This window comes from Natator depressus, chromosome 1, assembly GCF_965152275.1.
Source record: "Natator depressus isolate rNatDep1 chromosome 1, rNatDep2.hap1, whole genome shotgun sequence".
NCBI classification, from domain to species: Eukaryota; Metazoa; Chordata; order Testudines; family Cheloniidae; genus Natator; species Natator depressus.
In genome coordinates, this window is record NC_134234.1 from 303,158,170 (window position 1) to 303,176,651 (window position 18,482).

The 18,482-nt window shown below is 41.3% G+C and overlaps 1 pseudogene; it reads right to left on the minus strand.

Moving 5' to 3' along the window:
• Positions 1-7,756: 7,756 nt before the first annotated feature.
• LOC141990337 (E3 SUMO-protein ligase KIAA1586-like) lies at positions 7,757-10,401 on the minus strand (annotated as a pseudogene).
• Between the last annotated feature and the right edge of the window lie 8,081 nt (positions 10,402-18,482).

The window sequence follows — 18,482 nt, forward strand, 5'->3', positions numbered from 1 at the left end:
GACAACCCGGGGAACTACTGACCACTCAGCTTAACTTCAGTACCCAGAAAGATAATGAGCAAATAATCAAGCAATGTATTTGCAAACACCTAGAAGATAATAAGGCGATAAATAACACTCAATACGGATTTGTCAAGAACAAATCATGTCAAACCAACTTAATGCTTTCATTAACAGGGTAACAAGCCTTGTGGATGGGGGAAACTGGTAGATGTGGTCGATCTTGACTTTAGTAAGGCTTTTGATATTGTTTCACATGAGCTTCTCATAAACAAACTAGGGAAATACAACCTATGGCGATACGATAAGGGGGGGTGCATAACTGCTTGGAAAACCATTCCCAGAGAATAGTTATCTGTGGTTCACAGTGAAGTTGGAGGGGCATATGGAGCAGTGTCCCACAGGGATCGGTCCTGTGTCCGGTTCTGATCAATATCTTCTTCAATGATTTAGCCAATGGCATAGAGAGTACACTTATAAAGTTTACAGATGATACCAAGCTGGGAGGGGTTGCAAGTGCTTTGGAGAATAGGATTAAAATTCAAAATGATCTGGACAAACTGAATAAATGGCCTGAAGTAAATAGGATGAAAATCAATAAGGACAAATGCAAAGTACTCCACTTAGGAAGGAACAATCAACTGTACACACAAAAATGGGAAATGACTGCCAAGGAAGGAGTACTGCAGAAAGGGATCTGGGGTTATAGTGGATCACAAATGAAATATGAGTTAACAGTTTAACACTGTTGCAAAAAAAGCGAACAGTGTTCTCAGCGAGACACAAGAAGTAATTCTTCCGCTCTACTTCATGCTAATTAGGCCTCAACTGGAGTATTGTGTCCAGTTCTGGGCACCACATTTCAGGAAAGATGTAGACAAATTGGAGAAAGTCCAGAGGAGAGCAACAGAAACGATTAAAGGTCTAGAAAACATGATCTATGAGGAAAGATTGGAAAAAATGGGTTTGTTTAATCCAGAGAAGAGAAGACTGAGAAGGAACATAACAATTTTCAAGTACATAAAAGATTGTTACAAGGAGGAGGGAGAAAGACTGTTCTCTTTGACTTCTGAGGATAGGACAAAAAGCAATGAGCTTAACTTGCAGCAAGGGAGGAAATGCAATTTTTTTGTATTTAAAATTAAATCAAAGAAAAAATGTTTAGAATAAAAAATTGAATTTTTTATCCTCAAAAATCTCAAAATGGTTTAATTGATTGAAACCAGTAGCTTGAAAAAAATATCCTTTCTGGCCAAATGTATGCCCATTTTTATTATGTTGCTAAAGTAACAGGCATGTTCCAAAATCCCTGGCCAAGGAGTTTATAATAATAATATCTACTGAACTTTAATATTCCACTGCCAAATGTAGCTTTTGCCACTTCAATAAATACTGCATGAGTGATGACCAGCTAACTAGAGAGGAATGGGTGATCACTAATCAGCCTTGTGTAGTACTTTGTCTCTTCAACCACACCAGCGTACACAATGAATAGGGTAGTGATACCAAAATATGGATAACAGATGAAGTAAGAGTGTGTTTGATACTAGAAAATATCTTTACGTTTCTCGGTTCAGGTAGTTTTTGTTAATAATTATGCTTAATCAGCCAATTCTAAAGGCAGAAGAGGTTTAAATGTGAAGGGGGATGGAAGAAGTATTTAAGAATGTTGAAGATTGGATTTGAGTGCTGTAACTAATATATCATTTATCAGGTGTTGGGTGCAAAAGGTCTGAACTTTATTTATCATGACAACATTGCTGGTTTTAAATGGAAGCTATCACAAATTCAGAATCAACTATGCATTAATCATGGGGCACTGGGGTTTAATGTCTATGCAAAACCCATCACATCTGTCCTCTCATCTGCTCTATACATGAGTCATTGGTTTTTCCAATTTATGAAATGAAAAAACCCATTAATGTTTTGCAGTCAGACAATACGTAAATATTAAAAGTCCTTTAAAAACCATCTCAACTACTTCTACCAGAATATCCCCATTATTTACAGGTTATTTGAGAGAAGCTGCTACAGGAAACTCATGAAATTTCTGTCAGCTAAAAAACAACTGTTATGTGAATGGAAAATGATGAAATTTCCCTGGGGGAGTAAGACAATTTAGAAATAGAGTTGCACTGAATACCAAGATTGACAAATGAGAAGAAACATCTTATATTCTAGCCAATTTCTACAGATAACAGCATCCCAACATCAAAGTCCCATATAATGAATTAATACAGATTTTGTCACCAAGTAAATAAGAGCAAAGTACCATCTTGAAGAGCTTTATCTGCTTAAAATGGCATTAAGAATCCATCATTAAACTCTGATATTCACTATCCACTATAAGAACAGCTTTTTAAATCAACACCAATAAAAAGAGAGACATTACATTTATATTTAAGAATCAATATATATCTAATTTAAGGTATAACATAATTAATGTATATTATTTTTATAATGACCTAATGAAAAATTTCCCTGAGGTAAAATTTCCAAACAAAAAATACTGTTGATCCAGAGTTGAAAATACATATCTTAAAAGCAAGTAGAAACTTGGTAGAATGTAGTAATTTGAAAAACTGAAGGTTTAAATATCAGGAAATTGAGGTTGATTCAAAAAACAAACTTAACTCCACTTCTACATGCCACTACTCTGCGCAGTGTCTACTGAATGCAGATATGGGCCAATCCACTTCTCAAATGTTTTATAGTCTTAACAGTGAAAAAAAATTATTTCATGTGCACGTTAACTCCCACCTGTAATGTTCCACCACAGACTCTTAGGTGCTTAATCATTCATCTTACAGTATCTCCGAGAGATGGAAAAATCCTGTGAAGGTTCTTGTAGCAATGCATATAATGGGAGCTTTTAGGGCTGGGTGCAGAGAAAATGTTAAACAAGTAGGCTTTTCCAGCACAATTTGCAAATGTTTTGAACTGGACTAACGGATCTAGCAGAGCTTAATGTGTCAATAGTGTGGGAGAGTCTTGAGATAGATTTCTCTGTCTGAGGAAATGGGCAACCAGAGCTATTTGGCTTACAGTGATAGACTCAAGGAGCTCAATCTATTTAGTTTAACAAAGAGAAGTTGAAGGAGTCTGATTACAGTCTGTGAGTACCTACATGGGGAACAAATATTTGATAATGGGCTCTTTAGCAGAGAAATGTATAACAGAAGTCTAGCTTCAGAAGCTGAAAGTATAAAGCTAGACAAATTCAGAAAGGAACTAAGGCATACGTTTTTAACAGTGAAGGTAATTAACTATTGAAACAATTTACCAATGGTGCATTCTCCATCACTTAAAATTTTAAATCATGATTGGATGTTTTCTTCTAAAAGCTATGCTATAGGAATTATTTTGGGGGCTTTCTATGGCCTGTGTAATATGGGAGGTCAGACCAGATGCTCACAATGGTTCCTTCAGGCCTTGGAATCTATGAATCTGTGAATCACTTGTACCTAAGGTACCATTAATGTTCAGCTCAGTAATCAGTTCCTTTTTATCTGTCCAGAAGAGTGCTAATACAGACCTCCCCTCCCCCCCATGTTGGAAGCAATGCTCTTTGAGTTAGGAAATTGTCATCTATAATATAATATTGAGACTTTCCAAGGATGTTTTAGCAACAGGCTGCATGAGGCCTCCAGCATATGTCACTCAAATTGAAATCCCCCTAATCACACAGCTTTTTCCCCCTGTAGTTGTGTAAGGAGCCAGTCATTCTGTTCTCTAGTATGATTCAGTGGTCTGTAGCAGACACCAATTAATACCCCATCTTGTGCTTTATCTATTAGGACACTGATTGATAAGCATTCAAGATCATTTTCCTCTGAGTTGTCAGTGACGTGGAAATTTGTAATACCATTTCTGACATATTATGCCATACCCTCTCCCCTTTTGCTCACTCAATCCTACCTGAATATGTTATAACCACTGATTTTAACATTCCAATCACTTGAATCCTCCCACCAGGTTACAGTAATATCAACTAGATTGAATATATACTCATAAATGAGGAATCCCAATTCCTCTTGGTTGTTACCTACGCTCCTAGCATTGGTGTATAGGCACCTAACTTGGATTGCTGCATGAGGGTGTGAGCAAGGTGAGTTTGCAGATGTGATGCCCTCTGTGGTATTGATCATAGTAATGAGCTGGGACCCCAAGAAAGGGCTCATCTCTTCTGCCCAGTAAAGCTGAGTGCCTGGAACGGACCTCAAACCCGAACCACATATGTGGGAAATGGAAAATACTATGGGTCTCCACAGCAAATGGAATGCAATTATTAAGGGAAAGTGTGTTCAGTTGATCTGCCTAATTTGGTGTTTTACTTCCAAATTCCAAATAATACTTGAAGAGGTCAAAATAATACCCATTCCTAAATTTGTTATCCTGGTAACAGTGGAAAGTCAGCCAAAATTCAGAGATGAGGCCATTAAACTGATCCCTGATTTTATAGTTTACATTGCCAAATTGAGGTTTTATCTACCGTCTCTTTTAAAATGGACACTTGTTCTTCTTGTACATATGCGTGAACAATTTCATGAGGTGACTAAGCACATTAAGCAAGTTTTAAAACCAGTTGGTTGGTGGAAACAATTAAATACTATTGGAACTTATCCTGTTTTAGAGATTAGCTTTAAGGCATTATGAATGGTGCAAGCTATATTTATTATAGTAATGGTTATAATGTGTTGCAAAATGTAATGTATGTTGGGAAACTGGCAATTGAAACAGGAAAGGACACAGATGCTAAGCTACATGATCCTAACTCCCTAAATCTATGGAGTGAAGCCTTCAATAAATCGTGAGCTCCAAGGCAGGGAATATTGGAAAATATCATAATTATGGGTTTGGACAGGCTGGATGATATTTATGCTAACCTGGCTGGCCTTGGCCTAGTCTTTGCTTGACATGGGGGTTGCCTTTCTGACTTGTCCTTATGTAAACTTGCTGAATGATGCTTACAGCTGCTGTGTACGATAAAGGTGATGTTTTAAACACAGCATCTACTCAAGTTGGAGGATATTACACAGATCAGAGGAAATTATCAGGATAACAGAGACACAGAATGTACTCCTAAAAGGCAATTAAAGAAAAACAGGAAAGTCCCTATGCTGAGTAAGGGGAAATGGCCTATTCAGCATGCATCGTCAGCGTGGGGTCAATGCAAATAAATCAAACAGAAAAGAGATAGTATGATAACATGAAAATAGCGTGGACAGCTATTTTTATGTAAACTGAAGTCTGCACATATGTAATGTATGAGTTATATAAGACGCATAATACTTAATGCTGATTAGAAGAGAACTACTGAATATGTAATTTGTATGTGCAAAAATATGTGAGATGTGAGGGACTAAACAGAGCATCATAGGTTAAAACCATCGTGACCTGCCTATGCTCCAGAAGAATGTAACTGGTCGTTATCTTTTTCCGTTTATCTGTCGTTCATTGCTTTTATAGAACTGTAACGGCAACGTATGCTTTTGGTTCAAATAAAGGTCTGGATTAATAAACCTGTGTGTCTTGGCTCAGTGTGTAAACGAATTCACCTGGAAATGAATATAAATTTCACTGGAACCCAGAGAAGTGTTCAAAGGTTCAGATTAATATACAGGAGTCACTGTGCCTCGTATCTGAGTCACAAATCCTTCTCTGCTTTGTCCTTGCTCCAAGGTGGTGGTGGAAAGGAGAAAAGTAATTTGCCTGTGGGGTATACCAGCAACAAATTGCAAACCTCCTCCGCCCCCCATCAGCTACGTTGGCCACTTTGGAGCCAAGACTTTGTCCATTCCCTATCCATCTGCCCTGGGGAGGGGGAAAGGATAGGCTTCTTACCGGGGTAAAAATAATATTAAACTCTTACCAGTACACTGTACCAACCTCACTGGCCTACTTTTACCCCTGCTTCTTACTTCCCCTTGCTCCCCTAAATGGGAGCATAGTCCAAGTCACAATCCACAGTGAATAATTCCAACATTTTCAGCCAATCATATAAACAATAGTCATAAGCACTAGAGCTCACCTAGAACAGTAAAGAACAAGTCTGAAGTTTTTGGAGTAAGTTATTTTTGAATTATGACTTCACCAAGAATGGTAAGAGATTTTTGGTAAGGTGAAAATATCCCCCCCCCCCCAAAAAAAATCAAGATTTTAAAAATGATTTGTCAGATTAACCTCAAACATTTTTCCAAAACATGCTTTTCTGGGGAGAGACCAAATTGAAAGAACTTTTTTTTTAGTAAGTGAGAAGGGGTGCATGTAGGGTGACCAGATGTCCTGATTTTATAGGGACAGTCCCAATTTTTGGGTCTTTTTCTTATGTAGACTCCTACTACCCCCCCCCCCCCCGGGCCACCCTAGGTGCATGCAGTGGTGCAAGTAAAATCCATTTCTTACTGGTATGGGGGTGGGGGGGACCAGCTGAGGGGAGGCATGTGACCTCTCCACGTGACCCTCCATGTGACTCCTCCCCCCACCACCCCCAGCCCAGGGCACTCACGCTCTCCCCGTCCACACCCCATGATCCACTCCGTCCCCCTTACTTGGGGAGAGGGGAGCTCTATCCTCCCGCTGCCCCGGAGACTTTGGGAAAGGAGCGGAATGTAGGGCCGCTGCTGGGCACCCTCCCGCCCCCGCCAGCGGCAATATTTTTATACTCCTCCCTGGTCATTTGTCCAGTCTTCCACTTGTAAGCTTCTTTTTTGTGTTTAAGATCAGCAAGGATTTCACTGTTAAGCCAAGCTGGTCGCCTCCCATATTTACTATTCTTTCTATACATCAGGATGGTTTTTCCTGTAACCTCAATAAGTTAAACCTCAATTCCTTAAAGTTGTCTAACCAACACCTTCATTCTCAAGTGTCCCTAAAAAGGGAAGATTAGAGACAGGGTGAAAACTGACAACATTGAAATGATTTCTTGAGCAGAAGCCTAACTGCCATTTATTTGAGGGAAGATGGTAAGTTGTGTTCCCACAGCAGGGAAACACTAATCCCAGCCAACACTGGATCTAATATCTCCAGGAGGGACATGGGTCAAATTTGCAGGTCATAAACTAATGTCCTTCCTGAACCTTCAAAACTGTAGAAAATGCAGAAACTGGCCAAATTTGTACCAGAGAAGAAAAACTGCCTTTGTCCCTTCCAGTCACAGTTCTGTGGATACTGGTGAGAAGGCTGCTTGTCTTGATGATTAATGGAAGTGGAATGCAGGAGGCGGACAGTTCATTTGTCTGACTTGTACTCCCCTGGGGTAATTCACTGCCAAGGAGTAGCTTTTGTTTGCTTCTCCAGTAGGATGACCTTTCCGTATCCTGATAAAAAATATCTCTAGCCTGTTACTAATAATACTGTAGATTATTAAAACTGAAAGAAATGTCCAAACAAAAGGTAAGATTGAGCCTATCAAGTGAAGGTCTCAATTTGCAGAGCCAAAGTGTCCCAGCACCCTCTGGCTCCAGTGCTACTGAGGAGCACAGCTGCTGAGACACCCCTTCAGAAAGTGCAGCTTAGCCAGATGGGATGCCAACAAGGAGAAGATCCTGGGCTGTAATTGTGGCTAACCCCTGTGGGTATGAAAAAGGTTAAGGGAGGCTCTTGTGCCATGTTCCGTGGTCATCAACACAAAAACCTCAGGGTCTCAATAGCTATCTAACTACAGTACTAGTTACATCAATTGACAGTCATTCAAATAGCTAATTCAATTAGTCAAATAAAGTAATTTTCAAATTTATGACAGAAACTTACTAAATCAAAGACACTTCCACAGTCAGTGAGTAGTAGGCCTGATCCGGTTGCTTTGCTTGCTCTCATCATGCCATGCCCTCAGTGGAATGGGCCACCCGACGTCCCTTGCTCAGCCATGATTTAACATATACAGCAGGAATCCACTCAGTGTTGGGAGGTCCAACGATTGAAATAAAAAGTAGATCCGCCACAGGACGAGTGCTCAGTGCAGTCCGTTTATCCGTGATTATGTTGTTCATAACACTGAAGCCTCGTTTGCAGTCAGCATTACTCGCTGCAAGAGTGTCTACAGCGAGGATGAATTTCTTTAATTTCTCCAGAAATCCCAGGTGTGTTCTACGGTGACTGACCTTCAGAGTTTCACACAGTGCATGAATTTCAGTTTCTCCAAACCACGGATTTTCTGCATGTTGTGGCCATGTTTCAGGTTTCAGAACAGAGACATTCTCCATCAGGTTGTGGTAAACTGTTTAACTGCTTTCTGCTGTGCTTTGATTAGCTTTGTTAGCGGCGGTGGTGAATAACTTGCATCTCATGTTGTCAGCTACGTCCTGAATGAATTTGATGGATTAATTGTGGGACTTTTCCTGGTGCCTGTCAATTTTGTGTTCTTGAATGTCATAGCTTGTTCGGCTTGCCGTGCCTGTTCAGTGTGCAATCCAGGGATTCTATGTAGGCTCTCAGTTCTCTGCAAAGACATTTTCATCAGGTCGTCTGCTTTGGGGATCATCAGTTCTCTGTCTTGTAAGACTTCAGACAAATTCTTGAACTCAGTTAGGACATCTAACATTAATGATAGATTTTTCACAATCTTGACTGAGCACAGTTTTGAATGGAGACCTTGGGAATTTTGCTCATTCCCTTCTATCCCTTGATTGGTCCTGTGAGGCTTCCTTGAAATGTTTAGTTAATACTGGGTAAGTCTGCCAGACTGCATTGACAGCTCTCCAGGTTCAAGCTACCCATCATACACTAAAAACTGCCGATTTTTTAAAGTACGCATGTGCATGTGCACTGAGCTCATGGGCGTTTTTTGGTGACTGATTGTAAAGTGAGTATAAGCTGTCCAAAAATGCCCTGAAATCGTTTGTGCCCCAAGTAATATCCAGTGCTTGATCAACCACCAGTTCAAGTCTATGGTTAAGGCAATGCCACAGAATGAGATTTGGGAAGTCTTTCTATAAGAGTTTGCCCACTCCAGCTTTGACTCCTAGCATGACATTTGCACCATCACTGCAAACACTGACAAAGACCTCGTTCAATAATTCCATAATGAATCCATAGCATTGTAAACATTTGATTATGTCTCGCTCTATGTTCTCAGCTGATGCATTGTCTAACTCAATGAAATCCAAAGGAAATGCTACTGGATTCATAACACTGTGAACACTGGCTTTTAAAAAAATTATAAGAGTAGATTTTTTTAGCAAGAGTAGTAGATTCGTCAACTAGTATAGTGATTTTGGATTTGGTTTCAATTATCTGTGAGACAATTTTTTTCTTCATTTCTGTAGAGACATGCTCTATGATATCACTGCAGACAGTTCTGCTTTGAAGCAATCACCCCATTCACTTGCGGCAGGACACTCAAGCTCTCGTGGTCAGTATATGGCCAATTCATTTTTGAGATGTAGTAAGCTGTCCTGAACACATGAGCAGTGGTTTCAAGTGCTGCTTCTTTACTTTTTGCATTGATGTTTATCACAATGTTTTCTTAGCTGTTTCTAGAATTTTTGTAGCATCAGTGTGAGCAGCTGAATTTTTGTGTTTGTTAATTTTTTTTGAAGTGATGTGAGCTGTTTCTTTATTTTTCCCAAAAGATGAAATCTGACATTCAGCCCATTGAGAAGCGATATTCATGCCTCGAGCAAAGAAAAGCTTTAAATTGGAAACGTGTCTACATGTTCTACACCCCAGCTTTCCACAGGAAGCAAACAGCCAATCATTTCCCCTTTTGAATTCATTAAATTGAACCCTCGACCACACAGTTGGGTATTGCTTTTCATCAGTAGGATTACCCTGGGATTCAGCAGACCTCTCACCCTCCACAGGCTGTAGATTTGGTCTTTCTGTGGCTTTGTGCAGTGTCAGTGACTCATTTGTGGTTTTTTTAGAGGCCCTACTTTCTCCACATCCATCCTCTGCTTTACACTTGAACATTTGTATAATGTTTGTTGCACTGACATCGTGATCGACCCTTATTAACCACTTAATAAAAATCTAACTAGCTAGCAGAATTTGGTTTCTCAATTTAACCATCTTCAATTTCACTACCTGCCCATATTTTTTATTTTCATGCCATGCAACAGCAGCATAGATGCATTACCATGACAATTAGGATTCTAAATCAAGTGTAACTTGCACACAAACACAGATGACACAGATAATGTAGGCTGTGTCTTGCTTGCTCCTTATGAGGGCACACATGACACACCTAAATAATGGATTTGATTTGATAAACTGTATATCTGTAAAAAAGTTGTGTAAACATAGCAACCAGAGTTGTCTATAAACTTATAAAGAATATACTTATATATAGGCTCTGATAGCAACTAGATTTGCATTTTTAATACATTGGGGGAAGGCACTCTTGCAATTCTAAAACAATTCGGGCACCAAAGGATTATTGTCAACTGACGATATCGTCATCCCCGCGTGATAACTGCTGACCCAATCCCCCAGTCAGTTACTGTCTATCCCTGTACTCAACTGCAAGGCTCTTACAGGAACCCCAGTGGCAAAAGGAACAGAACATGGGGCTGCTGCTCCCAGCCACTTTGTTGCATTCTGAGTGAGGTTGCTTAAAAATGCTTTAAGCACAGCAGCAGGCAGCACGGTAAGAGTAATCCGCTGTGGTCTAGTCTGCACTGACTGAAGCTGCGTTAGGTAGGCTTAGAGTGAAATGTGTTGTGGAGCTACCTAGGGGAAATGCAGCTGCTTTAGCTTTCTGGAGGCTGGGAGTTCGAGTCCTGCTGCTGGGATTGTGAATTTAGCTGGCTGAAAGGAGCTGGCTGGGCATCCTTGGGCCTCCCAGGATCCAGCGCCCCATGCCGGCAGTGTCTCCTGTCTGGGTTGGGGTCTGTACAATTTAGAGTGAAATTTGTTATGGACCTACCTAGGGGAAATGCAGCTGCTTTAGCTTTCTGGAGGCTGAGAGTTCGAGTCCTGGTGCTGGGATTGTGAATTTAGCCAGCGGAAAGGAGTTGGCTGGGCAATCTTGCGGTGAACTCCTCTGGTACGGCTGCACCATCCTCAGCCCCGACCCCTGCCCTTCCATGCAGCTGCTTATCCTCTGTCTGTACAGCAGCCGCAACAGAGGAGCTGCTGGCATTCTGCTCCTTTCCCCGCTGCAGTTCTCGGCTCTCCTGGGAATCACAGCGGGGAAAGGAGCAGAACTCCTCCAGTGGCTGTACCGCCCCCAGCCTCGCCCCCTGCTCTTCATGGAGCTGCATGTCCATCCTCTGCCTGTGTACAACAGCAGCAGCCCTGCCGGAGGACAGGGCAGGGCGGGGTTGGGGGCGGTACAGCCACTGGAGGAGCTGCCAGTGTTCGGCTCCTTTCACCTCTTCCCCTCCCAGAGCAATGGTCCATCTAGCCCAGTATCCTGTCTTCCAACACTGGCCAATTCCAGGTGCTTCAGAGGCAATAAACAGAACAGGGAAATTATTGAGTCATCCAGCCCCTGTCATCCAGTCCTAGCAGCTGGCAGTCATAGAATGATAGAACCATAGACTTTAAGGTCAGAAGGGACCATTATGACCATCTTGTCTGTCCTCCTGCACAACGCAGGCCACAGAATCTCACCCACCCACTCCTGTAACAAACCCCAACCTATGTCTGAGCTATTGAAGTCCTCAAATCATGGTTTGAAGACTTCAAGGTGCAGAGAATCCTCCAGCAAGTGACCCATGCCCCATGCTGCAAAGGAAGGTGAAAACCCCCCAGGGCCTCTGCCAATCTGCTCTGGAGGAAAATTCCTTCCCAAACCCAAATATGGCGATCAGCTGAACCCTGAGCATGTGGGCAAGATTCACCAGCCAGATACCCAGGAAAGAATTCTCTGTAGTAACTCAGATCCCATCCCATCTAACATTCCATCACAGGCCATTGGGCCTATTTACCATGAATAGTTAAAGATCAATTAATTGCCAAAATCATGTTACCCCATCATACCATCTCCTCCATAAACTTATCGAGTTTAATCTTGAAGCCAGATAGGTCTTTTGCCCCTACTGCTTCCCTTGGAAGGCTGTTCCAGAACTTCACTCCTCTGGTTGTTAGAAACCTTTGTCTAATTTCAAATCTATACTTCCTGATGGCCAGTTTATAGCCATTTGTTCTTGTGTCCACATTGGTACTGAGCTTAAATAATTCTTCTCCCTCCCTGGTATTTGTCCCTCTGATATATTTATAGAGAGCAATCATATCTCCCCTCAGCCTTCTTGTGGTTAGGCTAAACAAGCCAAGATCTTTGAGTCTCCTTTCATTTTCAATTCCTCGGATCATCCTAGTAGCCCTTCTCTGTACCTGTTCAGTTTGAATTCATCTTTCTTAAGTATGGGAGACGAGAACTGCACACAATATTCCAGATGAGGTCTCAGCAGTGCCTCGTATAACGGTACTAACATTTCCTTATCTCTACTGGAAATACCTCTCCTGATGCATCCCAAGATTGCATTTGCTTTTTTCACGGCCATATCACATTGGCGGCTCATAGTCTTCCTGTGATCAACCAATACTCCAAGGTCCTTCTCCTCCTCTGTTACTTCCAAGTGATGTGACCCTAGTTTATAACAAAAATTCTTGTTATTAATCCCTAAATGCATGACCTTGCACTTTTCACTATTAAATTTCATCCTATTACTATTACTCCAGTTTACAAGGTCATCCAGATCTTCCTGTATGATATCCCAATCCTTCTCTGTATTGGCAATGCCTCCCAGCTTTGTGTCATCTGCAAACTTTATTAGCACATTCACACTTTTTGAGCCAAGGTCAGTAATAAAAAGATTAAATAAGATTGGTCCCAAAACCAATCCCTGAGGAACTCCACTAGTAACCTCCTTCCAGCCTGACAGTTCACCTTTCAATGTGACCCATTGTAGTCTCCCCTTTAACCAGTTCCTTATCCACCTTTCAATTTTCATATTGATCCCCATCTTTTCCAATTTAGCTAATAATTCCCCATGTGGAACCGTATCAAATGCCTTACTGAAATCGAGGTAAATTAGATCCACTGCATTCCCTTTGTCTAAAAATTCTGTTACCTTCTCAAAGAAGGAGATAAGGTTGGTTTGACATGCAGAGGCTTAGGGACACTCAGAGCATGTGGTTGTATCCATGATCATCTTGACTAATAGCCACTGATGGGCCTATCTTCCATGAACTTATCTAATTCCTTTTTTGAACCCAGTTACTCTTTTGGCTTTCATCACATCCCTTAGCAACAAGTTCCACAGATTGACTATATGAAGAAGTACTTCCTTTTGTTTGTTTTAAACCAGCTGCCTGTTAATTTCATTGGGTTACCCCGGTTCATATTTTATGTGAAGGGGTAAATAACACAGCCCTATTCACTGTCTCCACACCGTTTGTGATTGTATAGACCTCTATCATATCCCTCCCTTAGTCGTCTCTTTTCCAAGCTGAACAGTCTGAGCTTTTTTAATCTCTCCTCATATGGAAGCTGTTCCATACCCCTAATAATTTTTGTTGCCCTTCTCTGTACTTTTTCCAATTCTAATATATCTTTTCTGAGATGGGGTGACCAAAACTGCATGAAGTATTCAAGGTATGGCATACCATGGATTTATATAGTGGTATTATGGTATTTTTTGTCTCATTATCCATCCCTTTCCTAACATTCTGTTAGATTTTTTGGCTGCCACTGCACATTGAGTGGATATTTTCAGAAAACTATCCACGATGACTCCAAGATCTCTTTCTTGACTGCTAACAGCTAATTTAGACCCCATCACTGTGTATGTATAAGTGGGATTATGTTTTCTAATGTGCATTACTTTGCATTTATCAACATTTAATTTCATCTGCCAATGTGCTGCCCAGTCACCCAGTTTTGTGAGACCCTTTCGTAACTCTTCGCAGCTAGCTTGGGACTTAACTGTCTAGAGTAATTTTGTATCATCTGCAAACTTTGCCACCTCACTGTTCATCCCCTTTTCCAGATCATTTATGAATATGGTGAATAGCACTGGTCCCAGTATAGATCCTTGAGGGACCCTGCTATTTACCCCTCTCCATTGTGAAAACTGACCATTTATTCTTACCCTTTGTTTGCTATCTTTTAACCAGTGACTGATCCATACGAAAACCTTCCCTGTTATCCCATGACTGCTTACTTTGCTTAGAGTCTTTGGTGTCGGACCTTGTCAAAGGCTTTTTGAAAGGCCAAGTACTGTATTTCAACTGTATTACTCTTGTCCATGTGTTTGTTGACACCCTCTGAGAACTCTAATAGTTTGGTGAGGCATGATTTCCCTTTACAGAAGCCATGTTGACTCTTCCCCAATGTATTGTGTTCATCTATGTGTTGGATAATTCTGGTCTTTACTATGGTAAAGAACAGATTACTAAAAATACTACTGAGCACTTACAAGTTTCCATTTATCTTCAAGGCATGTTGAAAACATTAATTAATTATTTTAAGATTTATGTGAGCCACTCTGAGCAGAATCAGATGGGTTTTATATAGTTAAAGCTTCAAAGAATTTACTCCTAAATCACAATTTGTTTCATCACAACAATTTCCAAGAAACTATATGTAGGTGGTAGAGTACCAGAAGCTTCCTTTGATCTGGGATGTCTTTTCTAGTAGCAGCTACAATAATACTCATCAACCATTAAAATAAAATGCAAAGCTAAAAATATGTTTGTGATTGGCTTGCAAAAGCATTGACTGGAAAACAGAAAATGAATGAGAAAAGGTAATGAGTACAGCCCATCTCAGCAACCAATCATGCTGTGAGTTCCATTATAGTGAATGAGGTCTTGGATTCTGTCCACATTGTCATGATCCCAGAGTTAACCATGAGTACTGGGAGTAAACTGTACTTAGAATAAACAAATGGTGTGAAAAGAGAACTAGCTCTCTAAATCAAATGCAAGTATAAAGTTTTGTTTCAGTCAATTGCCTACCAAAATTGAGATGATAATTTATTTAGCATGGCAGGATTTGTTCCTGACCATTTGCCATTACTAGGTTTGCTGCTACCTACATGATAGTTTTAGGTAGGACCATTTTAAGCAACCATGAATAATATTACTTACTCAGAGACATATTGGGCTACGCGTTTTAAAGAAGAGCAACCATTTAAAAGGAATGAGGAGTTTTTCTTAAAAACCAGTGGCACATTTTAGCCCCAGTTTATTAATCCTTATGATTTTAGCTGGAGAACTAGTACTCAAGTTATTAATCTCAATTCAGGAATTAGTGGATGAAATTCTATGGCCTGCATTATGATAGATCATCACAGTGGTCTCTTCTGGTTTAAAATCTATGGATCTATGACATCTATAGTTAAGGTTGCCCTGGTTTTTCCTTTCTAACCATTTATTTGCAGTAGCTCTTATTTTTTTGAAATCTTCATCTTTCATGCTGAAATTTTCCAGGTTTGGTATGTGCCTGAATGTGAATAATTTTGGGAAATCTGACCTAAAAAATCCAGCCATTTTGGGGTACAAGGAGAGTGAAAAGATATTTTTTCCATGTTCTAAAAAAATATAAATTTTGCTGTGACATTATAGTTAACAGATCTAGCTCCAAAGCAGCCGTCTGTAGAAAGCTGAAATTTGGCATGAAAACAGTCTTCACTGAGCATCAGTGCCTTTGAGTTTGTTGTAGTTCTGATTTGCTATTATGAGCCTATTAAAATGGAATTTCACACATCTGCAGTGCAATTAGTATGACATTTGAGCAATGTTCAGAATGAAGTTAGGCCATAAGGGTGGTTGAACTTTTCCCATTAAACCTCTTTTCCATAGAAAATTGGGGTTTTGCTTAAACAAAACTTTTCATAGAAAGTGTCTGTTTTTCTCAGAAAATATCTCCACTGCTACAATGATCAATACCCCCCACGACACACCTTTCAAGATCCATGGATCCTACACATGCCTATCGCAACATGAGGTGTATCTCATCCAGTGCACCAAGTGCCGGAACAAAAACTATGTGGGGGAAACCAGACAATCACTATGCTTTTGAATGAACTCACTCAGAAAAATGATAAAAGATAAAAACACCATAACACCTCTGGGAGAACACTTGTCACAAAAAAAAAAAAAATCATCACTCCATATCTGACCTCTCAGCTCTTGTCCTCAAACGGAACCCCCACGACACCTTCAGAAGACAAGCCTGGGAGTTTAAATGCATAACTTTGCTAGACACTAAAAAACCATGGTCTTAATAAAGACACTGGATTTATGGTTTATTACAGGAATTTGTAATCCATTAATCCCTCTTTTTTGTCCTGTGACTGCAGGGATGCTAATGGACCACTTCACCTTGAATGGTCCCTTAGTATATGTGTTAACTATTTATGCTAAACAATCTGTTTAACCTTGTATTTAGCTGTGACACTCACAATACCTTTCCAAGACTGGAAGGAGAACTCTGTGTAGCTCAAAAACTTGTCTTTTTCATCAACAGAAGTTGGTCAAATAAAAGATATTACCTCACCCAGCTTGTTTCTCTAATGTCCTGCTACCAACATGGCTACAACAACATTGCAAACATTGTCCTTAAGTCCATTAGATCTTTGCGTTACAAAATATGACATGATAATATCTAGGCTGAAGCATCATGGAGCCAATGTTAAATTATATGAGAAAAAATGAACTTTTGATTTTCATGGAGACAGCAACTTGGCAGGTCAATAAGACTTGTGAGAATGAGGGTCACCCAATCATTTATGCTGTGCTTTAGTAAATCCAGTCACGGCTCTCACTCTCTTTATATCATCAACCTGCTTCTTAACACTCAAATGGTATACATTTGTAATGTCACCAGATTATATTCAAGCTATCTTCATTTTATTTTTGAAAAACAAGTTTAAACAATAACCTCTTATTTCTGTGGAATTAAAGTGAATTCTGTTACTGTATGTTAGTAAGTAACAATGAATCTGAAATAGGTTTTGATATACAGTGGCAACTAGTATGCTTGGTAGGTACTGAAATCATTGGTTAAAATCCTACATTGTCATGTTCTATGTATTGGACCTTCTGGTGGGGACTACAAGAGTATCAATCTAGAACTAGTCTGAGGAACATGCAGAGTTTTCATCTGGGTTTTTAAGTCTTCCCAAGCTTTAGTCTTGCTCAGGAAACTTTACAAGGTCAGAGTAACCAACATACACTGATAGGAGCAAGGCTTACAACCTAAGCAGCCAATAGAAACCTTGACAGTTGGGTGACCAGATCGCAACAGTAAAATATCAGGACCTATTGGGGCACCGTCAGCCCCACCAACACTCCATCCCCACTCTGCCCCAGCCCCCGCCCCTGCTCCACCCCAACCCCCGGCCCTCCACACTCGGCCCCTCTGCCGCTGCATCCCACCTCACTGTCTCCCGACCACTGCTCACCCGCCTCCTCACTCCCCCGCCTGCTGCGAGACCCCCCCCTGCGGGCTGCTGGCTCATCACTCGCCTCCTCACTTCCCTGCCAGACTCCCCACCACTGCAGTGAGACAACACAAGTGATTAATTATGATAATCCCTTGAATGGGCTTTGGGTCAGGCCCATAGAGAGTCCTGACTTTCCCCTAAAACACCGTTCCCTTCCCCTCCCCCTTAGCCATGTCCCCTCTTGGTGTCCTTGAGCTCCAGATGGATTTGAGCAGGCTATATTGTTTCTAAATCACAATATACCCTATATGCATAATCATGCTAGCAGGTTACTACCTGCGATCCCAAAGGAAGATTGTGTGTGTATCAGGATTTGACCCTAAATATCTTGAGTTAATCGCACAAGCAAAACCCACAGAGCAAATCCCTTCTGCCAACAGTCACACCCCAGCCTGTGCCCTGAGGTCAGGGCAGTGTGTTAAAAATATTTACCTTCACCGGGGAGGACTTTCTAGGAGTCTGTAATGACCCCTCCACTTGTAACTTCTGAGCTCACCCCTTCGATATGATAATGTGTCTTTCATCCCAAATCCCGCGCTCTGCCTAGGTTGGGGAATCAACTGGAGGCTGAGGAAGCATCCACCCCTGAAATTTCAGATTCGACCCTCATTTACACCAGTGCAAATCGGGAGTGACGCCACTGAGGCCAGGGCAGTAACCAGAGCACACTTGGAGCCCTCTCTCTGGAATGGAGCATTCAGAAGGAGACAGCAGGAGTTTGCTTGTCAGTGGTGATCACGGAGTCACCTGTTGCAGTAAAATAATTCTGGGGAGGCTGATTTCTGAAAACTATGGCTCCCTTTAGAGCAGTCGCGTGTGCCCAGCAAGGCAGCATCTGGAGGCCCACTGGAGGTGCTGAGGCCATGCGATTTGTGCACCTTTGGGAATGGCTGTGGTCGGGGCACTGGGGCAGTGAGGCTGCCAAGTGCTAAGTCAGGTGCATGCCCCCCAGGTGCAGCCCCTGCTCACCAGTGAGGATAAGTGACCTGGGCAGCAGCTTAGCAGCGCTCAGCCCTGGCCTGCCCTGGGCAGAATGAGCACGTGCAGAGCTCCAGCAGCAGCCACGGCAGCCCTGCCCCTGGC